The sequence below is a fragment of the Budorcas taxicolor genome, chromosome 24, assembly GCF_023091745.1.
Source record: "Budorcas taxicolor isolate Tak-1 chromosome 24, Takin1.1, whole genome shotgun sequence".
NCBI classification, from domain to species: domain Eukaryota; kingdom Metazoa; phylum Chordata; class Mammalia; order Artiodactyla; family Bovidae; genus Budorcas; species Budorcas taxicolor.
The window spans coordinates 28,182,273-28,210,213 of NC_068933.1; the positions used below are offsets into that span (position 1 = coordinate 28,182,273).

The 27,941-nt window shown below is 44.8% G+C and overlaps 1 pseudogene; it reads left to right on the plus strand.

The window, feature by feature from the left end:
• LOC128068261 (calpain small subunit 1-like) overlaps positions 1–27,519 on the plus strand; it is a 189,696-nt pseudogene extending 162,177 nt beyond the window's left edge.
• The last annotated feature ends 422 nt before the right edge of the window (positions 27,520–27,941 follow it).

Genomic DNA, 27,941 nt, shown 5'->3' on the forward strand with positions numbered 1-27,941 from the left:
ACGTGAGAGTTGGACTAAGAAAGCTGAGCACTGAAGAATTGATGCTTCTGAACTGTGTTTTGGAGAAGACTCTGGAGAGTCCCTTGGACTATAAGGAGATCAAATCAGTCCATCCTAAGGGAAATCAGTCCTGAATATTTGTTGGAAGGACCGATGCTGAAGCTGAAACACAATACTTTGGCCACCTGATGTGAAGAGCTGATTCATTTGAAAAGACCCTGATGCTGGAAAAGACTGAAGGCAGGAGGAGAAGGGGATGACAGAGGATGAGATGGTTGGATGGCATCACCGACTCAATGGACGTGAGTTTGAGTAAACTCTAGGAGCTGATGATGGACAGGGAAGCCTGGCATGCTGAAGTCCATGGGGTTGCAAAGAGTCAAACACAACTGAGTGACTGAACTGGACTGATACATATGCATCTATTCATGTACACGCTGCTATATTCAAAATGGACAACCACCAAGGATCACTGTACAGTACCAGGAACTCTGCTCAATGTTATGTAGCAATCTAATTTGGAAAAGAATTTGAACAAGACTGGGTTTTATTGTCAACATGCTGGTAAGAAATATATGCAAGACACTAATATAATAACCTGATTTGGGTTTAAATACAATCTTAAACAGGTTTCCCAGGTGATGCTAGTGGTAAAGGATTCACCTGCCAATGCAGGAGACACAGGGGATGAGGTTTTAATCCCTGGATCGAGAAGATCCCCTGGAGGAGGGCATGGTAACTCACTCGCATATTCTTGCCTGGAGAATCCCATGGACAGAGGAGCCTGGTGGGCTACAGTTCATAAGGTTACAAAGAGTTGGACACAACTGAAGTAATTTAGCAGGTCTAAGGGTCTTACATATTATTACACATAGGTAAAATTAAAGCTTAATTGATAGATTCTATCTTCCAATAATTTTTCTTAAACTTTACTCTTCCATATAACCTACTTTATTATAAAACAAGATATTGCAAATTTTTCATTAAAGTTACTACATTACCATTGAATGGGGTTCCAAAGAGTACACCATGATCTTAACATATCCTTCATCTTAAAAAAACACAACCGAGACACGTTTCCATAGATATTTAAGAACCACAATTGATCCTTCAACATTTGAAACTGGTCTTTGGAGGATAACAGTAATCCAGCCATCTGTGAGAAGACCTGGACTAGGGGATATTCTAAAGCTGGGGACTCAGCTGAGACATGAGGAAGGAAATCTAGCTTTGAGGATGATGAAGTCTAGATGAGCATGACTGCAGTGGGAAATATGCAAAGAAGATAAAGGCAAGAAAAAAACTGCAAATAAAAAAATGAAAGAATCTGAATATTTGGGAAGCTGGAGAGAGCGAATTTAAAGATGTCTTTGAAGCTCTAAGAAGAGGGATATGGTGGACACCACTAATCCCCACCAGATCCCTTTTATGTGAAACTACGTCGATGCATTGGGTGTGGCCCACTAAGACCCACAGTTTTACTCTTGCCTGGAGAAATGTCTTCAAGGACTGCCCACAGCAGAGGCATGGGAGCTGCCCCACTCTCAACTCCAGGGACGTCGCATCCTCACTCCAGGGGCAGCTGATGCTAATGACTGACTGATAGGGCACCTCAAGATCACCTGAGGTTGGAACCTCAAGATTCCAAATATGGAAACTCTGGACAACTCAGTGGAGCCGTTCAGGCTTCAGAGCTCCCTGAGGAACCTGACTGAGACTAGGTGCCAGCCGTACCCACATCTTTACCTTACCTTCTGCCCCCACCCTATCATTTCCCTCACTTCCTTACAGATTTCTCCAGGGAATATTTGCTCAGTAAATCACTCACCCAAGAATCCCCTTCTTAGGCTCTGCATCTACTCTTCCTGACCTCAGGGACAGGAGGAAGAAAAGACTGGAGTGACAGGCAGAGAAAGGAAGGGAAGAACAGAGTGTGAATTTGGACTTGATAGAGAGGTCCTATCAATCTTTTGCCCAACAGAGTCTGAGTACCGTTGGAACATCCGTCACACTGGACAGGCAGGATGACAGCTGGAGGGGGACACTTCGAGATACTGGAGAAGGCAGGCATGTTTCAGGTACATTTGATCCAAATCTGACTTTCTAATATCAACTCTTTACCTCGAGAGCCAGATACCCATTGAATTTGCCCTCAGTGCTTTCTCTTGAGTGACCCAAAAGTTTAAATTGAAGGACTTTTCAAACAGAGACTGGAAGGCCGCTGAGCACCTTAAGGGTCAGCAAAACCTCCCCAACAATTTTTCAAGTGTTCTATTTTTGGCACAACTCGATTTAACTCATTTTGCAAGTGCTCTTCCCTTCAGTGTCTAAGCCCTTGGGTATTTCAAAGGAAATTTAATCCATATGTTTCTGATTCATTTACATTTTAAGTCATAAAAATGTTATTTTTATAAGAGCTGTTTGATATCCAAGAAACTTTCTGAGCCTTTTTTTTTTTAGTCTCTTTAAAGTCTTGTTGGTTGGAGCCAGGGAGCAGACATGGTGTATGATGCATCACCCGAAAATGTGATCCAGACAGACGCAACCATAGGCTGACCTCAGAGCAACGCTCGCCCCATCAGCCAAAAACGTAATGGCAACGTGATGATCAACAAAGTTGGTCTGGACACCAGAGAATCCTTGAGAAACACACGGGAAGCCAATGGTAAATGATAATAAAGATTAAAGTGGAATTCGTTAGTGTGTCATTGATGTGTTTGGGCATAAAATGACCAGACTATCAGACATTACAGCAAAGCTATCATTCCTGGCAGCTTCCAGGAAGATCTGCAGACTCACTGGACCAAGTCCCATATCACGACCCAAATACTTTCCGTGAAGAAAATCATGCCTTTTCTCAGCACTGCGCATAACAACAAAACATCAAAATACCAACATCCAAGGGGCTTAAGGTAATTTATTACATATTTTTACTGCAGAGGACTAGGCAGTGATTATAAGGATGACATAAATACACATTTCATGATATACCAAGATGTTTGTAAGACGTCGCTAAATGAGAAATAGGGTGAAGAACCTACACATGGTCATTAGGACTGCATGTTTTGTTACGAAAAAAGATATCTAAAATGTGTTTATATATACCTACATTAAAATGGGAATGATGTCTGGTTGGTAGGTTTGAGATGTTTTCCTTTTGTTTGCTTGGTTGTATTTCCTTTAACTTTTCTACAATTTGCATTGTATGCCAAAAAAAAAAAAAATACTTTGTCCACACTTAAAAAATTGGAGTAGTATTTCTGTAATATGGTAAGAGAGTATTGCCCTCTTTTTCTCCTCATTTCAGATCCTGAAGAACAATAGCGCGTGGGGTCCAAGCCGGAGGGGGTGCCAAGGCAACCACTGGATGATGGAATCGTCTGAGAGTTGATGGAATGCAATTGTTCAGCTGAAATGGCTGAATCTATGGTGACCACGCTTTCAGAACCCCAAATTGGTCATACAACCTAACATGCGGGGGGCTCACAACAGGATAGATTATTTTAAATCAGAACGGTTCTCAAAATTCTGGGACAGAAGGTTGTTCTGGCTACAGGGCACGTTGCTTCAGAAAGGAAGAGAAAAAATCCTGAAAGGTAATCTAAGGCACGCTCCGAAGGAAAAACTACTGGCTGGTAATTTGTAAAACTAGCTGCTGGACCTCTAATTTGTAAAACTGTAGCTGCTGGACCTCAGCATCCACTGAACAAGAGGGACTCTTCTGATTGGCCCCCGTGCAAATACGGACAGCACTTCACATCCAAAGCACTATCCCCTTTCACGTCTGTTGGCATCTGGTCAGTTGCTGTTCAAAGCCCTCCTTGTACAAAACATGCTATGGTTGCCAATATTAACCATCTCGCAAATTCTCCCAAAACCTGTAAAACGAATGCTTTCTCCTGAAAAGCCAGTCTCTCTAATATCATCAGCACCCTGTTTACTCTCTTCTTTACACCATCCCCACCAATCGCAGGGCTGGCTCTGAATCACAAGTCATTTTCTCTTCTGTTCAGCTGGACTCATAAGCGCCACTTTGATCATAAAGACAGGATAAAGCAGAACAGACTTATCCTTTTCTGAGGGCCCCCCCCATTAGTAGAGAAAAGTTAAATAATCCTTAATGCTTTCATTGTTTAAAAAAAATTTGAATCCACAGACTTCCACTCAAAGGGAATAGGGTAAGTGGAGAATTCAATTAATTATCATAGAAAATCAAGTTATTTCAAAACCCTGGAAAGACTTCCTGCTTTGACATTCTGTGATGATTCTATTTAAATATATTGTAGTCTCACCTTCTGGAATGGCTGGATTCATTTTCAATAAGCATTAACTTTGAAGCTCAAAAATGATGAAAAGTTTAACCAATTGGCCTGTCATGGTTAATCATACTCTGCTACCCATCTGCTCGACTCACAGGAATATGAGCTCTCAGTTCCAGGTCCTATGGGACAGTTCTCAAAGGCTGGCCAACCTCTCCTCCAAAAGCTCGCATTTTTCTTTAAAAGTTCACAGGGCCTTGGTTAAAGATGGATGTCATGGAGAGACAGCGAGATCTTTCTTGAGTGTTCATTGGAAGGACTGATGTTGAACCTGAAACTCTAATAACTGGCCACCTGATGTGAAGGGCTGAATCATCTGAAAAGACCCTGATGCTGGGAAAGATTGAGGGTAGGAGGAGAAGGGGGGCAGCAGAGGATGAGATGGTTGGATGGCATCACCACCTCAATGGACATGCGTGTGGGTAAACTCCGGGAGTTGGTGGTGGACAGGGAGGCCTGGCGTGCTGCGGTTTATGGAGTCACAAAGAGTCGGACACGACTGAGCGACTGAACTGAACTGAACGGATGGAGGGATAATGTCTACTCCAAATGAGACCTACATCAATTAACCTCAGAAGTTCACCCCATAGCAAAACAATGGGATGCTTTCATGCTCCCCTGATCTGAGAAAAGGTGTGTGTGAGAGAGAGAGAGAGAGAGTAGCGGGGTGCAGAAGGAGGGAAAGAGAACGGGAGAGAAGGAGAAACTGATTTGGTTTTTGAGGTCTTCCCTGAGGATTCTACTGTTGTCATTGTACAACAAGGTTTTGGATTCAAATATTACCAGATCAGTGGCAACCAGCTTTAGAGCTGGTATGAAATATTGTTACACATTGTAGGTGCCTAGTAAATAATAATCTCATCATATTAACTCATGATTCACTCATTCTTTCAACAGCTAACTCAGGAACCCAGTAAAATGGCAGCCAGTAGGCACAGAAAACACAGATAAGCAACAGGAAATCTCTGCTTTCAAGGAGTAAATACACTAGCAGTTAGACAGACAAACTCAGGGCGGAACGCATACAACAATGACAGTTGTACTTGGTGCTATGAGAGGGAAGGTAACTTTCCCAGAAAAGTTGGTACTTGAGTTGTTTCTCTTTTTCTTTTCTCGGCCATGCCCACGGCTTGCAGGATCTCACTGCTCCGTGATCAGGAATCATACCTGGGGCATGGCAGCAAAAGCACGGAATCCTAACCACTAGGCCACCAGGGCGGAGAAGGCAATGGCACCCCACTCCAGCACTCTTGCCTGGAAAATCCCATGGACGGAGGAGCCTGGTGGGCTGCAGTCCATGGGGTCGCTAAGAGTCAGACATGACTGAGCGACTTCACTTTCACTTTTCACTTTCATGCATTGGAGAAGGAAATGGCAACCCACTCCAGTGTTCTTGCCTGGAGAATCCCAGGGACGGGGGAGCCTGGTGGGCTGCCTTCTGTGGGGTCACACAGAGTCGGATACGACTGAAGCGACTTAGCAGCAGCAGCAGCAGCAGGCCACCAGGGAGCTCCCGAGATTAGGTTTAAGAGGAGAATTAGGAGTTAGTCAAGTCAAGGGTGGGGGGCACAAGAAGAGTCTGTGCAAAACACTGGAAATGAATGGGGTGAATGGGTTTTTTTTTTTTTTTTTTTTTTTTTTGGTGTTTTTTGGTCAGTGGGTACCATTTGGTCAGTCCACAAAGAGTTGGACACGATGTAGCAACTAATACTTTCACTTCACTTTTCAGTGTATATAAAGGTCCTAGTATCTGGCCCTTGTGTGCATGCTTGGTCGCTCAGCTGTATTTGACTCTTGCAACCCTGTGGACTGTAGCCCGCCAAGCTCCTCTGTCCATGGTAATTCTCCAGCCAAGAACACTGGAGTGGGTTGCCATGCTCTCCTCCAGGAGATCTTCGCAACCCAGGGATCAAACCCACATCTCCCACATTGCAGACGGGTTCTTTACCATCTAAGTCACCAGGGAAGCCCTTAGTGTGTATTAATTCTGTTTCCATTCCCTTTTCTTGGGAGCAAGGGTCTGAACAGTGGAAGTGGGATAGTGAGCTCACCATCTTGCAAGCACTGCCCATGCACAGGGAATGCTGATTTTTTGCTTAGTCGGCCTCATATAAGTCAGCCAAGCCAGACTCGGTCTGATCATGTTCCTTTTTACCAGCTGGAGAAAAAGTAATATTTAGTTACAGCTCTTGGGTGCCAGGAGAGAGCTAGTGTTCGTTATTCCATTTACACCTGCAGCGAAGCTTGTACAAAAGAATAGAATTGTTATAAAAAATATCTCCCCTGAAAGCAAAGACCCTTACAGTTAATGAGCTAATAAATATTGCCAAGTGACCCTTTTCTTGCCAAGTATTAAATCGTAAAGAGAGGGGGAAGGGAAGGATGAGAACCGTGTGTTTGCTACAGAGTAGATTGGGCACTTCTTCTGACCAACTTTTATTACTACTGACCATATTTTAGGCGTGTGGGTCCACTCCTCCCCCAAGCTGCCTGACGCTGCGAGTTCTGCAGGGCAGAGACCTCCTTCTTCCAGGCTGGCGTCCGGTGGACCGCACAGTGTCCTTCTTCATCTAATGGACCTTCGCATGTATGCTTCTCTTTCTGCTGCCAGAGTGGAGGATGGGGGTGAGGTCCCTGCTGCAAAATTAGCCATTTTCAGTCTCATTGCCAAGTCTCACTTTCCTCCAGACATTGTTATGAATACTTGTTCTTTTTTTAAATTAATTTATTTTAATTGGAGGCTAACTACTTTACAATATTGAGGTGGCTTTTGCCACACATCAGCATGAATCAGCCAGGGATGCGCATGTGTCCCCCATCCTGAAGCCCCACCCTGCTCCCTCCCCACCACCCCTCTGGGTTGTCCCAGAGCACCAGCTTTGGGTGTTCTGCTTCATGCATTGAACTTGCACTGGTCATCTATTTTAGGTACGGTAATATACATGTTTCAGTGGTAATCTCTCATATCATCCCATCCTCGTCTTCTCCCATAGAGTCCAAAAGTCTGTTCTTTACGTCTGTGTCTGTTTTGCTCTCTTGCATATAGGGTCATCGTTACTGTCCTTCTACACTCCATATATATGCGTTAATATACTGTATTGGTGTTTTTCTTTCTGACTTACTTCACTCTGTAAAATAGGCTCCAGTTTCATCCACCTTATTAGAAGTAACTCAAATGTGTTCTTTTTAATAGCTGAGTAATATTCCATTGTATATAGGTACCACAACTTCCTTATCCATTCATCTGCCTTTGGATATCTAGGTTGCTTCCATGTCCTGACTATTGTAAACAGTGCTGCAATGAACACCGGGGTACATGTGTATCAATTCTAGCTCCCTCAGTGTGAATATCTGTTCTTAAATGCATGCATGCTGAGTTGCTTCAGTCGTGTCAGACTCTTTGCAACCCTATGGACTGTAGTCTGCCTGGCTGCTCTGTCCATGGGATCGTCCAGGCAAGAATACTGGAGTGGGCTGCCATGGCACTCTCCAGATTATTCTTAATAATCTGCTCCAAAACTATATGAATTTGGAAATTTCAATCCTAATATGTCATTCTAGATACCTTGGTGCTTCCAATTCCATTTATGTCTGTATGTATCCCAAGTGGCACTAGTGGTAAAGAACCTGCCTGCCAATGCAGGAGACATAAGTGACGCAGGTTCGATTCCTGAGTTGGGAAGATCCCCTGGGGAAGGAAATGGCAACCTACTCCAGTATTCTTGCCTGGAGAATCCCATGGACAGCTGGCGGGCTACAGTCCATAAGGTCGCACAGAGTCAGACATGACTAAAATGACTTAGCATGTATGTATGTTTATACATATGTATTATGTGTTCATGTATGTATGTATATATTTTTGGTAGCACAATGATTCAGATCCTATCTTCCAATCACTTTGATTATCCTGAGAACAAAATCCAAACTTCTCACTCTGGTTCTAGGAAGCCCTCCAGGCTCTGCCTTCTGACGTACATACTCCCTCTCAGTCACACCTTCCTAACTTGCCACCTCCCCTCTGTTCCTCAAACATATCAGGCATTTTCTCTCTCAGCACCTCCGCACTCCCCGTATCCTGCACTTGAATTCTCTCCTTCCTGATCTGCGTCCTTCCTGACCTTCAATCCTCAACTTTCATACAACTTCCTCAGACTGGTCATTCCCAACCTGCTCTCCAAAGTGACCATTCAGCCTCTTGCCACGCCTCCTAAATTCAATTTTTTTTGTCTAGTTCCATCAAAAGTATCTCGATCATTTCTTTACTTGCTTATTTTCTTTTTTTAGAATTTGCATCTGTTTTAACTTTTATATGCCCTTCCCCTAGAGCAGTTCCTGGGACAAAGAAAGGGCTGTTAATATTCATGAAATAAATTAATGAATGATGACCTGCCTTCTTATGTGGGGCTCAGTGATATCCCCCAATCCTCCCTACTATCTATTTTTTGGTGAAATTCTGTGATGTCTGGCAGTGAGCAGTTTGGAAAGGAGCAGAGGTTTCTATGTCAATGTGGGTCTGGTTGTATCCTGAGAACAATCTGGTTTCCTGGAGCACCTGTTGACAGGGCTGAAGCAGGAGGCTGCCACAGGCACCTGCATGAGAACACAGTTAGAGCTCTCATAGGAAATAAATAGCAAAATTATGGAAAAGTGACTGGCAGCAGAGAACCTGACATGATGCCTCGAAGCTCTGAAGGGAAAAAGTCAAAACTGTTGAAAAAGTCTACATTTTAATTGGCATGTCATATATCTCCCCCAAGCAACACTCGTTTGAGAAGAACGAAAAAAAATCTTCCAACATTTTTTAGAGCTGAATGCCAAATACTTTTGCTTTATTTTCATACAGTGGGCCAAATTCTCACTCTGTGTACACATTCAAAATGCATGTGCGTGAGGCACCGTAGCTGGAAGCTAAACAGCTGCAGCAGAAAAGATAAACACACACATCTCTTACTTATGGTTGTATTTACACTTGTAGCTTTCAGGCAACTTAATTATTTTATTTTAATGCATATGTCCTTGTTAGGAGTTATCAGCACCTGGTAAAATGGACTCGGCCTCATGTGTTGATTTTAAAGTGCAGCATGTCATATTTGAAGATCCCACTGTATAGCAGGGAACTCTGCTCAGTATTACCTGGCAGCCTGGATAGGAGGGGAGTTTGAAGAATGGATACATGTATACGTATGGCTGAGTCCCTTTGCTGTCCACCTGGAACTATCACAACATTGTTAACTGGCTATACTGCAATGTAAAATAAGAGTTTAAAACAGAAGAAAAAAAGTACATCATGTCAGGCAAAAGAAATGGTAGAAATATTTTTGTCCTCTTTGTTTTTTTCTAACACATTAGAACAAGATTCCTGAGAGCTTACATGACTCCCACAAAGTTCTAGAAGCCCAGAGCTGAGACAAAGTGGAGCACATGCTATAGAAATGTAAACGCACATTAATTTACTCATTAGCATATTTAAAGTGAAACTCCAAACTCAAGCCAGTAATTCTGAAATAGAAACATGCAATTCAATTAATGGAGGGACTTCCTCTACCTTATGTATTAATTTATTCCGGGACACAGAATTTGGATGTGCACTCATATATACATACATCACATGCATAATACATTCCGACCTTGATTTGAAACTTGATAGTTACTAAGTTGCAATGCTAGCCAAGTCATTTTTTTCTTCTGTGACTTGGTTTTCAATCTGAGAATTAATGAGTGGTGGTAAAGCTCCTAACAGAAGTAAGAACCACACACAGTGCTATCTTAATGTACACCTCTTCAAAGGACTAGTGGAAAGCTACAAATGGAAAAATGCCGAAGTGGCATGTACCTCCCACCCACTTTTCTTGTAGCTCAGTTTTCTAAGAAACAATGACATTATTTACAAAAAGTATGAACAATCAAGACGGTATAAAAAATGCCAAGTTGCTTAAGCAGAGGCATTTTAACTGCACAGATGGCTGGAAAGATCAAAGGCAGCATATATAAAGTCATTTTTTTAAATTCCATTAAGACATTAGCGAACTCGAAATCAGCCTAATTTTAAAAGTTGTAAATGCTCAACAATAGCTGCTGTGATCGTAAGAAGTGACAAGGAGGGGAAAGGGAGGAAAAGAAAGTGAAAGAAAAAAGTAAAAAAAATTAAGTAGCTCTCTTCACAAACCAAAGGCAATTAACGAGACATCTTCTGAGAACGAAAAACGAAGCCAAGAGATGAGCTCTTGAAGCTAAAGTAACTGACCATGATATCTGGCTTCTAGAAGCTGGACACTGAGATCACCCACTACTGGTGGCAACACCAGACTTTCTATACAGAAGTGACTTAGGAGCAGCCATCCTGCTGGAAGCAGTAGCTAGAAGCTTCTCTGGAAGCTGCATTTGCAGAAAGCACAACCCTTTTACAGGATGTGTGGATGGCCTTTATGTGGATGGCCTTAGGGCATTGATAAAAACTGCGGGGGGGGGGGGGGGGGGGTAGGGAGAGATAAAATAAACACCCTTCACATACTGATAACTCTTCCTTTAGACCTGCCATTGCATTTTGAATACATGTGTACCCCCTTGTATACTCTTTATGATGGAGAAACAATAGATAGTGCAGAAACAAGTGAGGTGAAGAAAGATTCCTGTCTTCTTAGAGCAGAAGGGACCTCAGACACCACCCAGTCTGTGATCTGCAGGACATACGAGGGGGTGAAACAAATGCTGACAGCTATTGAATCTGGGTGACAGGAACATGGGGGGTTTGTTACAGTATGTTGACTAATGTGTGTATATTTTTATATGTCATAATAAAAATGAACGAAGGAAAGAAGGATGATGGAGAGAAGAGAGAAAGGAAGGAAGGGAGGCGGGGGGAGGGAAGAATGCAGCAAGGTAGGGAAGGAAGCAGCAAGATAGGGAAGGAAGCGAGAAAGAAAGAAAAGAGAAAATAAAAGAATAAAGAGAGGGGAAAAAAAGTGAAGAGAAAGGAAGGGAGGGAAGCCCAGCTTTAAGTCTTGTAGAAGGGAAACACTGGCAGTTTCCCCCCAAACCAGGATGAAGCATGACCACAGCAGGAGACTCACACTCCACACTCTGTGCATATCTGTGTAAACCAGGACCCCACACTCTGACCCTACCTTTAACACGGGTCTTTTACTTCGGCAGAAACCTGTCCCACCACTGCCTCAGCCTCTTGGGAAGCAGGGATCCCCTTTTGAAATGTTCACAAGGGAGGGGCTGGATCTGTCCAGAGGCAGAAACCAACATGAAATCAACATGGCCCCTGTGCGTTCAGTCCTGGGTCCAGCTTCTCTTTGCCCCATGAGAGGCCAGCCCAGCACATCTGCCTCCCAGATGCACAGCTTCATCACAATCAGATGGCCTCTTAGTTTATGGCTTCGAGTTGCAATCCTTGTATAGACTCTTTTATTTCTTGAAAATCCTTCACTACTCGCAGTCCTAGAAATGCATGTCAGCTCTTCACAAGCCAAATTAATCCCCTGCCATTTCAGATGCCAAGTCCAGAAAGTGTTCAGAAGGAAAATCAAGGGAACTTGACTTGGTGAGGAGAAGGAGTTAGCTCTTTGTGGCAAACTGAAATGAGCAGACAGACCTCCTCGTATTCCAACCCAGGTGTTGTTTTTATCTCTGCTGCTGAGCCCTACAATGGCTGAAAACCCACTGGGAATGTGGGTGAGATCCCTTGAAAGTAATTTTATATAGGAGTAGCAGTAGTGTTAGTCGCTCAGTCATGTCCAACTCTTTGCAAATCAATGGACTGTAGCCCAGCAGCCTTCTCTGTCCATGGGATCCTCCAGGCAAGAATACTGGAGTGGGCTGCCATTCCTTTCTCCAAGGGATCTTCCCCACCCAGGGATTGAACCAGGGTCTCCTGCATTGCAGGCAGATTCTTTAGCGTCTGAGCCACCAGGGAAGCCAATTTTATATCTAACCAATTCACTGAAAGGTTACTAGAGTCTGCTAGGTGCCAAGTACTGTGCTATGTGCTGGAAATAAGATACAAATGACCCCAAGAAGGTCAAAGTCAAGTGGGTAAGATTACAAAAGAAGTCAGCAATGATAATCCACTGTGACATATGTGATGAGGTGTTTACATGAGCATACTCACATGAAGACAGAAAGAAAAGGCTGCAAAGAGGACATGGCATTTGAGTTGAGTCTGGAGGGATGACTAGGCAGCACCTACTGATCTGGTCCCATCACTTCATGGCAAATAGATGGGGAAACAGTGGAAACAGTGGCTGACTTTATTTTTCTGGGCTCCAAAATCACTGCAGATGGTGACTGCAGCCATGAAATTAAAGACGCTTACTCCCTTGAAAGGAAAGTTATGACCAACCTAGATAGCATATTGAAAAGCAGAGACACTACTTTGTCAACAAAGGTCTGTCTAGTTAAGGCTATGGTTTTTTCCAGTAGTCATGTATGGATGTGAGAGTTGGACTGTGAAGAAAGCTGAGCACCAAAGCATTGACGCTTTTGAACTGTGGTGTTGGAGAAGACTCTTGAGAGTCCCTTGGACTGCAAGGAGATCCAACCAGTCCGTCCTAAAGGAGATCAGTCCTGGGTGTTCATTGGAAGGACTGATGCTGAAGCTGAAACTCCAATACTTGGGCCCACCTCATGCAAAGAGTTGACTCATTGGAAAAGACTCTGATGCTGGGAGGGATTGGAGACAGGAGGAAAAGGGGACGACAGACGATGAGATGGCTGGATGGCATCACCGACTCAATGGACATGGGTTTGCATAAGCTCTGGGAGCTGGTGATGGACAGGAGGCCTGGCGTGCTGCGGTTCATGGGGTCGCAAAGAGTCATGCACAACTAAGCAACTGAACTGAACTGATCTGATGGTTTGAGAAGAACAAAGCAGGAGGAAGAGCGAGGACCAAGGTCTGGGGCCACATACCAGTGTGAGACGTGCACCCGGCACAACCCATCCTCTGGGTGGATCAGCCTTTGCGCAAACATTATTATGTACCTTCTGCATTTCCTAAGCTGAGTGGGGTGATATGCACACAAGAATCACGAGTGGTCCCTGCTCAGAAGAGCTCACTGCAAAGTCTGCTCAGAACTGCTCCCAAGGGTGTCGGCTAGACTTCAGGTTGAAAGTGAGGAAGCAGAAAGGTTTCCCTGGGCAAGAGCATCTCTCACAGGACACTAGAGCCCTGCCAGGATTTAAGAGCTAGCGGAACAGAAGGGCCAGCTAAACCTTAGGGACAGTTTCCGAGTCATCACAATACAGTTCTCTTGGTCCTTCCTCATCTGTTCCGCTGGCTTCTCCTAGACACTTTCCCTTCTAAAATCTGTTCCTTGACCACCCTCCCTGCCATAAACACCCAGATTCACCAAAGACCTCAAGCTGACATCCCCCTGGACTGCCTTTCCCAGCAATGCCTCTTACTCCAAATTGCTTCCCTTCCCCGGAAAGTCCTCCAAACCTTCAACTGTGCAGACCTCAGCTCGATGGTAAGAAGATGAGCAAAGAGAGTAGCAGGATGTGAACAGACAACAATGCTCTCACATCTCCCTGTGAACCAATTATTTTTTTTTAATAATACTTAAATTTTCAAATTGTAGGTGTCATTTCAGGTAGTCTGGAAGGGATGTTTAAGGCAGGGACTTGTTTCAGGAGTCCTTAGATTCCACAACCAGAATACAGGCTCCCTACTCACAAATAAACTTGGCCCTGGGAATGAAAAGAAGACACAGCTCTCCCACCAGAGAGAAGAGGCAGCCTCTGCTGTTTTGTGTTTGGGATCCACCAGTTCATGGCGGGTCCTGGCTGGCCTGGGTGAATCTGTAGCTTCTCCTCGTAGGACCAAAGAGCTGGTTTGAAGGTGATGATGGGAGAGAGCTGCCCACGACAAGGTAAGCATGGCTCTGGGACCCATGTCTGTCCTCCCTGATCAGTTCCTGACCACTGGATATCAACCAGGGACTCAGAGAACCCCGGGGACCCAGACACAGCAGCTTCCTGTCCCCCCTTTGCCCTCCACCCCCAGGCTTGCTCAATCCTCTTGTTCCTTGCCCAGGAGCCCAGGCACTCCCGTGGATGTTCAGGGAACCCTGGTGCAGACTCCAGCACCCTCATCTGCCGCCCACCAGGCCCAGCTCCTGCCCTTTCGCAGAATTTTCCAGGAATCCAACCAGGACTTCCTAGCAGGCCTCCGATCCCCAGGCCTTTATCAGTGATGTGCCAAACCCCATATCTTCTTCTGGGACCCAGCCCTCAGCACAGCCATCCCTGGCTCAAATCCCACCCCAGCTGGATTTATCTTCAGGGAGCTGAAGCGCCAGGCCCTCCTCAAAGCCTCTGGGTAAACACCCGCTGATAAAACTCAGCCACATCCCAGGTGGTGACTCGTGTCAATGGGGGGTGAGGGTCCCGGAGGTCCGTCCTCCAGCAGCGGGGTGTGGGTGCACCTCTCCATCTGCCAGAAAAGCCAGCCTCGCGGGAGACGGTGACCACAATCCTTCCAAACCAGAGGATTGGGCGTATGGAACGTTTTCACCTCTTTGCTTCTCCAGTTTTGGAAAAAATAGACCAAAGTCATCTCCAGGGGTGAAGGGAGTCTTATCAGGCTGAAGAGAACTCAAGGAAACCTCAGCCATCTTGCAGGCTCCTTCGACTGTTTTCCGAGCATTCACCCTGATAGCCCCCACTGGCCTCGCTTCCCTCCCACCAGTAAACAAGCGGCTCTAATTAAGCTCGGTCTGTTGGATAAAGGTATACAACCTTGAAGGGCCCATAAAACACAGCTTCACTCTGAAGACTTCAAAAAGCGCGAGGTCCCTCTGTCAGGCCCGAGACAAGGTTAATTTACGTCGTTGCTATCTTCCTCTGAAGGACTCGAGTTACCCCACATCTGTTCTCTGTCTAATCTTTGGAGGAACAGTGTGGTGGTCTTGGCAGCTCAAGGCATTGACTGGTCTCTTAACTGTTTCCTGCCTGACACGTCCAGGCTTTCAGGTCGGAATTGCTTTCGCCCCTGTGAAAGCTGTCCACTCCCTTTCAGATGATGAATGTCCTGACCATTCTGTGCTCCCTGACCTCAACTCAAGGAAACTACCTTGCTCCCCGGACTGGCTGACTTCACACCGAGAGAGACTGGGAAGACTGGCAGGAGAAGAAAGCAACGACCCTTTCATTTTCAAAACGAAGAGCAAAGACGATATGAGAGGGGAAATTATGCAAGAAAATCTGGATGTCAGACAACGCTGTTTTTCAGTCTGTGGTTGCAATTAGAATTTTTTTGAAATTAAACAGAAGAAAAATATCAGAGTGTATTACATTAGTAAGGGCATTCTTTTGTAGAAATTTTGCTTTAACTGTATAAGCATGTGAGTGTATATTTTCTGGGGTATAATTTAAGATCCCTTCCCATAAGTTGCAGCCAAAGGCGCTTGCAATTCTGGTGGAGTATATTTGGAGCTGTCTCGGTGCTACAGCTTTTAACATTTCTCCTCAATGTGACTGTGACCAAGTCTGTTTTCTCATCTGCAAATTGAAAGTGGTGATAATATGCACCATATTAGAGTGGTCAAGAGGCCCCAATAAGATAAAATGCATGTGAGCTTTACTTCAAGGCTCTATGCCAATCAAACTCCACCTTACATCCCAGGAAGGGCTTCATGGAGCATGCCCAAGTTGGGTACCAGATGAGAGAAAGGGAATCACAGAGGAAGCCTCAGACTCAGGTGAGCATCAGGACCTTACCTCACACGTTGCCTCATTCATTTAACAATATTCATTGGAGGCCTTCTATGCATTTGACTATAGCGATAAATAGACAGGCTCTGCCTTCGTGGAGCCATCAGACTAGTGGCAGGAAGCCAAATTAAAAGAAAAAAATGACTGTGTGTGATACGAGGCTGAATTATATGGGGGAAAATTAAATGGTCTACAAGTAGACCAGTGCATTTGTTACCAATTTTATCTAAGATCCCATGCAATGTTTTAGCAAGTTTGGGTGGCTAAAATGGTGGAAAACCACTGTATGTCTGTATTACTTAGAAGTGTTGGGGTATGTGAAGTAACCCAATAACCTTTTTGCAAAAGACACCCTTGGAATGCTCTTGATTTCTAGGAGATAAATACATGGAATTTGTTACCTGAACTAGTGGTAAAGCCAAAACATAGGTTTGCAGCAGGCTAAGATAAATACCTGGATAATAATGTTTAACAGCACTTAATTTTTTAAAATATTTTATTTATTTATATAGCTGTGCCAGGTCTTAAGCTGTACATGCAGGACCTTTCAGTTGTGGCATGTAGGATCAGTTCCTTGACCAGGGATCAAACCCAGACCTGCACTGAGAGAATGGATTGTTAACCACTGAACCACCAGGGAAGCCCACTGAAGGTAGAACTGTTCCTCAAAGGTGGTATGCATTAACCAAACTAGGTGAGATTTACATATACAAGAGAGACTCAAATAGATACACGTACATGTGTGGCTGAGTCCCTTTGCTGTCCATCTGAAACTGTCACAACATTGTTCATCCGCTATACTCCAACACACAAAAAAAGTAAAAAAAAAAAAATTTCAAATTTAAAAAATAAAATTAGAAAATTAAACCCTTGGAATTTCCTCGGGGGACAAAAAGGCAATGTGCATTAACCAAACTAAGTGACATTTACATATAAAACAGAAATTCAAATTTTCACTAAAAATTAATTTTAAAAAATTATCGTCCTATGGTCTAGTATAGAGTCAGTGAACTAAGGCTTGTTAGTTCTGCCTGACGTCTGTTTGTGTAAATCGCGTCACACTGGAGCTCGCCCAGGCCCAAGGTTTACACGTGTCTAGGGCTTCCTTCCCCTCAGAGCAGCAGAACTGCATTGCAGTCACAGAGCTGCTACGGCCTACAAAGCCTAAAATACCTGCAATCTTGCCCTTAAGGTGTGCTAAACTCTGAAGGGAAGAGAATATTTTTGTCAACGAAACTAATAGATTATCCGCTTGGAGGAGAAAATTGAAAGTGAGAAGTTTGCTTCATGAGCATAGGAGCAGAAAAGGTGGGCTTGCTTGGGTAATGTCTAGGTGGGCTCGCTTGGGTAATGTGAAGGTGGGCTTGCTTGGGTAATGTGAAGGACTCATTCTCAGCCGAGGAAGCATAAGACGTGGTTGTCTGTTACAGAGGAGCCATGTTAGGATGGTTTCCTTTAGATGTTTTTATGTGAATCGTTTTTAAAGTCTTTATTGAATTTGTTATAATATAATGTTCATTGGAATATAATATAATGTTCATTGGAAGGACTGATGTTGAAGCTGAAACTTCAATACTTTGGCCACCTGATGAGAGCTGACTCATTTGAAAAGACCCTGATGCTAGGAAAGATTGAAGGCAGGAGGAGAGGGGATGACAGAGGATGAGATGGTTGGATGGCATCACCACTCAATGGACATGAGTTAGTAAACTCCAGGAGTTGGCCATGGACAGGGAGGCCTGGCGTGCTGCGGTCCATGGGGTGGCAAAGACTCGGACACGACTGAGCAACTGAACTGAACTGATAATACTGCTACTGTGTTAAGTTTTGGTTTTTTCGGCCAAGAGGTCTCAGCTCCCTGACCACAGATCAAACCAGTAGGCCCTGCATTAGAAGGCGAACTCTCAACCATTGGACCAGCAGCAAAGTCTCAGGGAGCCATGATACTAAAATCCACCAGAAAAGCTTCTCTGTCCTCTGGGCTGTGCCTGAACAAACCTGACCACTATTTAGTTTTTCCTGACTTTTGTTATCATGCCTCCATTGCTGGAGAACCCCCATCAGATTTATGTAGCATGCTAATCCCCAGGCTTCACGTAGCATGAGCCAAATCAGTCCTGTTTCCTCCCTGCACAGAGCCTGCCTCATCACTGATACATCTGGATGGAATACAGACGGGACTCCGAAGTCATGAAGTGTAACACAGCTATGCACTCAGGATGCTCTCACTGGTGGTAAAGGATGGCTGTTCCTAGAAGCACAGCCAATTTCTGAAAATCATCTTTAGCTCTATCACCCACGTTACACTTCTAAATCTTCTTTCTCCATCTTCAAAATTCCATTATGCTGTGTGTGAGATTTCCTAATAACACGGGCAGACTGTCCTTCTTATTGTGAGTCATATTTCTCTGGCTATGGACAAGCCTTTTCTTACATACATCAACTCAGTGTCTTCTAGTTCTGTTTGTCCCTCCTCATCAAGATACTATGGCTAAGGAAATAAGAAAAGAAAAAAAGGGAGCAATGAGGAGAAGATGAGAGAGAAAGGAAAGAGGGAGGGAAGGAAGGAGGGAGAAAGCAAACAGGAGGAAGACAAAAGACAATGAAAGGGAGGAAGGGAAGAAAAAAAGGAGAAAAGAAACAAAGATGAAAATTCCTAATTTGTTAATTTTATTCCTGCCGTATTTCCATATATAAATTGTTGTGTGCTGAATTGCGTCCCCCTGCCACAAAAAAAAAAAAAAAAGATGTTGACATCCTAAGTGCCAGTATCTCAGAACATGATGACCTCACTTCCAAACAGTGTTGTTGCAGATTTAAGATCAAGTCATACTGAAGTATGGTGGGCCCCTCACCCAATATGATTGGTGTCCTTATAACAGGAAAGACCCTCAGAGAACACCATCCAATCACAGAGGAAGAATTGGGGTGATGCAGACTGGGGCATGCCAGTGACGGTGGGCAATCACCAGGAGTTAGGAAGAGTCAAGGAAGGATGTGTCTACACATTTCAAAGGCAGCGTGGCCCTACTGTCATCTTGATTTCAGACTTCTGGCTTCCAATACTCTGAGACTATACATGTTTGTTGTTTTAAGTCACTCAGTCCAGGTGCTTTGTTACAGCAGCCTTAGCAAACTGATAAAGAACTATGTTGAATCTTGTAGCTCAGTGCCAGACTGTGTGCCCCCTAATCTATTTCAGGGCATTGGTTTTATAGCTGAACTCATTTCTCTTTTTCCAGTTTTTAGGGGCTCCTCTTGTTTGACCTTACTTACCTTCTACATGTGGAGGGCAGTCATTTTGCTGAAGAATTGTTTCCTGTCTACCTCAATAAATGCTTTTTGAACAGTGTTGCACAAAGTGCTGTGTCTTGTACAAGAGCATTTTACTAAAAAAGTGCGTGGAAGTACCTTTTCTTATACAATCCTAACACATGTCGAGTTCTTTCTTCCATGGGTGCGCAGTGGGTTAAGACACTAAAACTCGCTAAGGCCTTTCCTTTCTTTAACTGTGAATTCCCGCACTTCCCATTAGCCCCAGCTTCTGAAACCAAGCCACGCTCCTCCCCCAATCAGACAAAACCCACGTAGACAAATATCCTTTAAGACACATCAAGACTCACGCAGATTCTGGCTCCAGTCACTGGTAAAGAACAGTGATGATGATGACAGGAATCTTTGGCTTTTTAAGCCATAAACTTAGCTCAAGAGTTCTGATTCATAGCTGGATACGAAACACTGTGGGAACGTTGATTAGCAGGTGGTCACATCAGGTGGATGAATTGCTTCTCCTTTCTCCAGTTATTCACAGTTCATTTTCCCTTCAGAATATTTTAGGTAAGGGCTTGGAACGCTAACATGTTTGGGTTTTAGATCCTGGAAGGAGTGCAATGGAATTTTTTGGCAAGCTCTGTTGAGTGATTTACGCACTGCTCCCATTGGATAATTTGTTTTACGCATGCGTGACAAGACTGATGCTCTGGAAACGCTTGTTTCAAATTTGCATGTGTTGGCCCTTCCGCATCCTGCACTTGAATGAAAAAAAAAAAAAAAAAAACCCTCTGCAAGAGATGGTTATACTACCTCCTCCTCTTGAGATAAATCCTTTCTCTCCTTTTTTTTTATTTTCTCCCACCAGCAAGAGTCATTAAGAAGCCAAGAGTAGGAATGCCGATTTTAAGATTGGCAGGAAAATACCCAGCTAAAATAACTTGGAAATATGTTGGGAATTTCAAAAGCATGATGTGTGCAGAAAGGATAATTAAAACAAGAATCTCTGAGGCCGCTAGGAAGCGTCAAAGCAAGCAAACTCTGCTAAGGGTTTGCGGGTGAGGGCTTCTCTTTGATGAAACAGGCTATTAATGGCTCTTACACATCTGAGCATGAATGTCACCCTGGTTGAGCAGAAAGAGGACTGTGAACAAATCATATCCGAAAGACACTGAAGGTGGTGGTGTAAAAGCATCAGCCTCCTTGGAATAACTCCGGCCAGAGCCACCCTCTAGGACAGTGGCAAGCTAGCTAGCATCATAAGAATGGTATCGTCACAACGTCCTGCAACTCAGAGCTGGAAGATGGCAGACATATTCCACTGAGCTTTTGACGGGCTGTTGAGTCTATTCAATGGGTACCCCTGCCAATAAGTAAGATTATGTGGTCCTGATCGTTTATTATTAGTTGGGAACCCCATAGGGTGTAGGGTCAAGCTCACGGGGCCGGTGCTAACAGGGGTCACATCCAGCAGCTTGGTTTGTCAACAGGAACCCTGGATTCACATCAAGAACTAAGGTCTGGCTTATGAATAATCTTTCTTCATCTGAGACAACAAGTGATTTTTCTAGGGTCAGTCACCATGATTAGCACCCTAGGAGAGATCAATATACCCAGACGCATCTGGATAAAGACAAAGAAAGATGAACCTTGGTGCTCTTGGAGAGGGCATTGTATCAATTAGGGGCCATGAGGCAGACAGATGGTGCATTAAGAGTTTAAGGAAGTTGAGTGAAGAAACGGGGTGAAGGGAGCCATCAAGCCTTGTTGACACGCCAGGAGGAGCCACACCAGAAATCTGTCACCACCTGGAGTCTGAAAGGACACACAGAGCGGGTGGCAATCTTGAAGCCCAGAGCATTAGAGCCGTGGAAGGTTTTGCGAATCCTTTTGCCGTAAATGATGGAGCCGCTGCTACAACTGCGATGAAGCAGGAAGGAACTAGGAAATGAACAGGTGGCTCCTTTCTCTTCCCAGCTGCAGTCTCAGGAGGTACTCTCCTTTAGTCCAAACTCCAGGCAGCCCTCCTTAGCCTCAGGACAGAAGACTGGAGAATGAATTGGTGGATGAAGGAGAGGCAAACAGAAGTAATTTTTGGCACAGGCACCGAAAAATGGAACAGGCCTCGCCTTTGTATAAGGTTGCAACCACAGGTCATCTTGGACTGAAGCACTTTCGCTCTGCATAGGGTCACTTGTGGGGTTCATTGTCCCCCAACACATGCTCACTCTATGAGCTGTAATGCATTTAGGTAACGTAAATGCAGGGTGAATGGGTGTTCCCTGCTGGGAAGAGGGGAGGACAATATGGAAGCTCCCTATTGCAGTATATATAGAAGCTGATTTGGGGTATGGAAATGTGGTTTCTTGGCTTCACCATGTGGCATGAGGGATCTTAATTGCCCAATCTGACATCAAACCCATGCCCTCTGCAATGGGAGCATGGAGTCTTAACCAGTGGACCACCAGGGAAGTCCCAGAAATGTAGTTTTCAGAGAGGAAACATACTAATTCTAAACAGCACTGAAAGCCTCCCAAAGCTGGGCTGACCAAGAGCATAGGAGGTACCTGGGCTGGTGACAAAGACTAAAAACAAGGGCTTCTTGGAGGTTCTGATAGGAAAGCTGATTTCTGCACCATCCACGGCTAATGTCAAGGATATTCCAGATCCTGTCACTCTGAGCCGGCAACGTGCTTGAGAAAAATGTCTGGGTGTGGGAACATGAATCAGAAAGAGTGTGATCTCTGTACCCAACACAAGTCACTACTGGGACCTACTACAGCACAGATATTACCAGCAACCGCAGACAAATCTTCACCAAACTGGCATAATCCATCTTCAACCACAAACTCAAGAGGCAGCAAGAAATAAAAGCAGGTACTTTCCTGGTGGTCCAGTGCCCAAGACTCCACTCTCCCATGGCAAGGCGCCTAGGTTCGATCCCTGGTCAGGGAACTAGATTCCACATGCCATAACCGCAACCTGGCAGAGTCAAATAAATAAATAAACATTAAAAAATAATAGTAACTGTGATAGTGAGCTGATCAGAACCCGATTCTCTCTCCACTGCCTGTGTAAACAGGCTGGAGAAGAGGCCCACTGACTCAGCATCAGGAAGCTGACTACTCAGATAGGCAGATAAGATTCACACGGAGAAGAATACAAGAAAGTGAACAAAGCTGGTAAAATGTGCCAGAGGCTTTCAGAGCTCAGAGAGATGGCTGCAGGTGGTCCCGGAAGACTCACAGAGGCTGGGAGCAGAGCCGAGCCCAACAGGATGAAGACTGTTTAGGGAGGTAGAGGAAGATGTTAGGAGAAAGTCTCATCCCAGCAAAGCTTCCCTAGGTGGAAATGCCGAAGACGCGCTGGGGAGATGCTGCGTGACTCATCGGTCCAGAAAAGAGTACACTGAACATGCCTGAGCTGGGAGAGCTGATGGAAGCAGTGTTTACAGAAAGTCACTCTGGCCATGGGGTCCCAGATGGACTGCATTTGGGAGCAACTGGAGGTATGAAGCAGAGAAGGCGATGGCACCCCACTCCAGTACTCTTGCCTGGAAAATCCCATGGATGGTGGAGCTTGGTAGGCTGCAGTCCATGGGGTCGCTAAGAGTTGGACACGACTGAGCGACTTCCCTTTCACTTTTCACTTTCATGCAATGGAGAAGGAAATGGCAACCCACTCCAATGTTCTTGCCTGGAGAATCCCAGGGACGGGGGAGCCTGGTGGGCTGCCGTCTATGGGGTTGCACAGAGTCAGACACGACTGAAGCAACTTAGCAGCAGTAGCAGCAGCAGGAGGTATGAAGACAAGTTAGGGAACTATTCAAGCTAAGAAATAGTACAGAGATGGAGTGATGGGGCTCATACACCTGTATCTCTACAAAAAACCACCTGTCTCTGGAATTTGAACTTGAACTTGCCAAATAGCATCAGATCACTTACCAGCGTAATATAACGAGGATCTACTGGTTGTCAATTTTCCTTTTCTTCCTGTCATGCATACCCTACATCTCACTCTTATCTACCAGTCCACTCACAAAATAAAAGCAGGAAGTTCCCTTCTGACTAATACAACAGCTTTAGGCTTCCCTGAAACAAACACAACAGCATGTGTGTGTGTGTGTCCTTTCCCCAAAATCATCCCTTTATGCAGGGAGTTACACAAGGAAGCAAGAGATGGAACTGGATGTGATAACTACATGGCTAGAAGGGCACGAATAAAGAACTGTAGGAGTTGGGACTTCTCTGGCGGTCCAGTGGTTAAATTTTCCTGCTTCCAATACAAGGGGAGTGAGTTCAATTCCTGGTTGGAGATCTAAGATCACACATACCATGCAACCAAAAAGAAAAATTGTAGGAGTTAATTGATTATACATAAATCATGCCACTTTGGGGTGATTTACTGAGAAAGGGGACAACCATTTTCAGATCAGCGGAATCAACCGTGGTCTGCAAGGCTTTCACAGGGATCCTGCACTCCCTCCCTTCAGGTCACCTCCTATACAGAAGGTCTGCTGAACTAGCTTGCTTCCTTCAGTCTAGCGGGTCTTTTCTTCTGGTGGGGATTCCTTAAAGCTGCATTTAGTTAGCCTCATCCTATGATTTGCTGTGATCTCAAAGACAGTCACAATTATTCCTCCTGATTCCAAGAAGGTATGCCAGCATCTCAAAAATCTTTGTTATTGTTCATATCCAGCCCTATTGTTCTGACCATCTGATGATTGACATTTGTGCAGGGTCTGAGTTCTGCTACTCTTTTTTTTTTGGCTGTGGTCCAGTAAAATTTATTTACAAGAATAGGCATAGTTTGCACATTTTGCTATACAGAATTTACAATAGCTAAAATGTATTCTAATTTTGCCCTTATTTCTACTGCATGGTCCTTTGGAAACCCAGTAAAAAAAAAAGCTGGAAATGGTTGCCATGATCATCGGGACTTGAACTTGAAGCTGTCTCCCTAGCTGCTGAAATCGCTCTTCAATTGAGTTTGGCTCCTCTTAAGCATCAACAATACTTGCTGACTCAGACAGCAGCTGAAGTAGGGGCCTTGCTAACCTCTGTCTCTTTCTGAAGGCCGGTTGGTACTGTTTCTGAGTGAGGGCTTTGGAATCATGAAACTTTGTTGAATACGATGATAACACTTAATTCCTGCCAGTTGCCCTCTGGTCAGAAGTATAATTAGAGGTCTGCAGATGGTCTGGCAAGGTTTCTGGAAGCAGTAGAAACCAGCAGCTGAGTGCACAGCTATATGAAATTAAAAACTGTTTCAAGATATGGACCATATGTACACGTACAAATCCATTAGGGAACACAGTTAGCTCTTTGCATTATATGAGCATTAAATGCTATGGGAAATCAGGGACAATCAGAGAGAGACACTGGAAAGGAAAAGAGAGAAACATGAATCAAAATCTTAACCTAGGATGGTTGCTTCTCAGATTTAGTAGGATATACTTTGGTTAAGAAAACAGAGAAAACAGACTCAAGACTAACAACTCAAAGACTGGTCAGGGAGAGTGAGTCAAACAGCAATGCCTCTTTTCTCAAATCCTTAAATGTATTAGGGTCTTGTTTTAAATTAGAGAGAGACCAAATTAGTCTTTTTATGACTATAATTCAAAAGTCTTTATTGTAATAGCATGTGGAGCACTATGGTTTTCATTTTAGGAGTATTACAGACTTGCATAATATTGTGGGAACAAGGAGTATGAGCCTTACACCCGTAGAAGAAATCAGTGATAAGAAGTTAGACTAGCAGAGAAATGAATGATCAAAGGGAATCTTTGAAAAGACAGTAAGATATTGAATGCTTTCAAGGAAACCTGTTTACCAGCTGTTTGGCTAAAAGTTCATTTTAAAATCAGGGATGTGGCCTGTACTATTTGAGACTCTATGTGTCTTCAGGAGACGGACACTAGCATTAAAACTGAAAATCTTTCATCAGTTTCCTGACTATTGGGACAATATCGTGTTCAGTTGTAATCCATATGGTTAGCATGTTCAAGGTCAGGTTTCTTCCTGGTTTCATGAGCCATCAGGGACCCTCTTCTTTTAGGTGTGTAAGCAAAGGTGATTCTTTCACGAATCAGGGTGCAAGCCTAGCTTTTACACACTTTTAATGATGTCTGTCCCCAATCAGAGAAGGACCTCTCTGGTCTGAGTTAGACTGACACTGAGGCAAGTCTGCCGTATGCCTGCCTTGTCTGCAATTCCAGGTGATGCTGAGGTTTTCTAGGAAGAATGGATCACACTTTGAGACATCCGCCTCCCACCGAGTTCAAAAACAAAACAGTAATAGACATCAGAAGGATCAAGACAGGACCACTGGGAGTGGCGAAGAATCGCTCCCAGGCAAAACGTATTGTCAGCGAAAGTTTTCCTTTGGCTCAGGTTAGATTTCAAAAGACATTTCTCTAAGTGAAAGTTAATATTAAATTAGAGTTCAGAGAGTAAACTAAAATTTTTAAATACTGTAATCTGAAGCCTTCTCTTTAGGGTAGCAAAACTGAAATCCATATGCTAGCAGATGATCTTTGACTCAAACCATTTTAAAGGACCAACATCACACTTTGTAATATTCTGTTATTATTAACTCTATTCAAAAACATGTTTCTCACAGGTTCTTTGCACATTGTTAAATGTGCAAAAAATGGAGAATTTTCAAGGACCTTGAGCCTCTCTGTTCAGTTATATAATACATGGGTGGGACAGTATAAGGATGGCCTGACATTCATGTCACACTAAAGAATAAATCCCTTAGAATTTATTCCCATCTTTTTTCTTGAATTTTGGTACCTGGTTCTTTTATGCAGTGACAGCTTCTATTATCCCAGTTTATAGTTCTAGTCTGTCCCCTATATCCATGTCTAGCATTCACCACAAAGTTGCTGAAGTTATTGTTGAACAAATCAGTGTTGAATCTAGGAAATTTCCACCCTAAAGCAGCAAATTAAACACTTACTATGTGGTGGCTCAGACCGTAAAGCGTCTACCTACAATGCGGGAGACCCGGGTTCGATCCCTGGGTTGGGAAGATTCTCTGGAGAAGGAAATGGCAACCCACTCCAGTACTCTTGCCTGGAAAATCCGATGGACGGAGGAGCCTGGTAGGCTGCAGCCTATGGGGTCGCAAAGAGTCGGACACGACTGAGCAACTTCACTTCACTTCATGTCTAAGTTACTGGGAAACAGAAAGATGAAAACCCACATGCCTCATTAAAAAAAAAAAAAAAAAAAAACTACAGGCGGCAAATATTTTTTACCTTTCAATTCTTTCTTCTTTTTGCTGGAGATAACCGGAGTTTGTTCCTTAATTTCCTTTAGAGTTTCTCAAGCAGCCTTCCTCCAAAGTCTAACACCTGGGGCTGATGCAGAGGTGACTGGAGCAGCGGACGGTGAGCGTGAGGGAATCTTGACTCACAGCCACGGCGCTGGTGAGAAGCGGGTCGGAGGTGGGCGGGGAGGCGGGGAGGCAGAGGCAAGGGAAGAGAAGGTGGAACCTGGGTGGAACTGAGAGGAGACGTGGGTCGGGGGAACGCTGCAGGAGCGCCAGCCTCGGTGGCAGCGGTGCTGGCGGGACCGCCACGTGCATCCTGGGCGGGGTCTTTGGCGAGGGACCAGGAGGCGCCGGCGCAGCACTGCCCAGACCCTGCCCCTTGCACGCCTCACTCCATCCTCTAGGCCAGATGGTGAGGAAGTCCGGCAGTTCCCGAGGCTCTCTGCCTAGCTGACAGTAGACACAGGGCACTCACTGCCACAGAACTCTCAGACCTTCTCAACCAAGTCATAACCCAACATCCTGATCTGAAGGCTGATCGTTTGGGCATTGATACCTGTCGCAGCCTGGTGGCCGTGATCGATAGTGTCACGACCAGCAAGCTGGACTTTGAGGAATTCTAGTGCTTATGGAACGACATTCAGAAGTGGCAGGAAATATACAGTTTGACCATTGCTGGTTTAGGGACCGTAGGCAGCGGGGAACTCCCCAGGGACCTTTGAGGCATCACGACTCTACTTGAATGAGGCTCTCCACGACAGTATCGTCCGAAGCCGCTCAGATGAGGGAGGAAACGTGGGTGTTGACAGCTTCATCAGCTCTCTGGCCCAGCTGGTCAGTTTTCCGAGCCTTCAGAACTCTTGACAGAGGTGGCACTGGCCAGATCCAGGTGGACACGCAGGAGGGGCTACAGCTGTCCGTGGATTCCTGAGCGGGAGCCCGGGACCTGCCCTCTCATCGCCTTCCTATGGGAGTTACCCTGGACTCTCCTGGTTTCACGCAGGGCCGATCCTGTCCGCGGACACACCTTCAGGAGCCTTTCCATTCTCCTAGCCCCCTGCACCCAGCTTCTCGAGTCAACAGCCAGAACGCAATGTGCTTCAGCAGGCCGTGCCCCCAGGGTCACCCCACCCCAGCACACCCCATCTCACCCCCCACTGCACCCCCTCTCCTGCACCTGTGCCATGCTCAATGCTTGTGTTGCTTCCACATCACAAAGGCCCTCCTCTCAGTTCTGGGAAGATCTCCTCAGTCCCTACACATCCATTTCATTACCACCTGGGAGGCGAAATCCAGGCCATCACAGGCCCACAAGCCTCAGTACCTTTGTCTGTGCTCTGCTCCCAGCCTGCC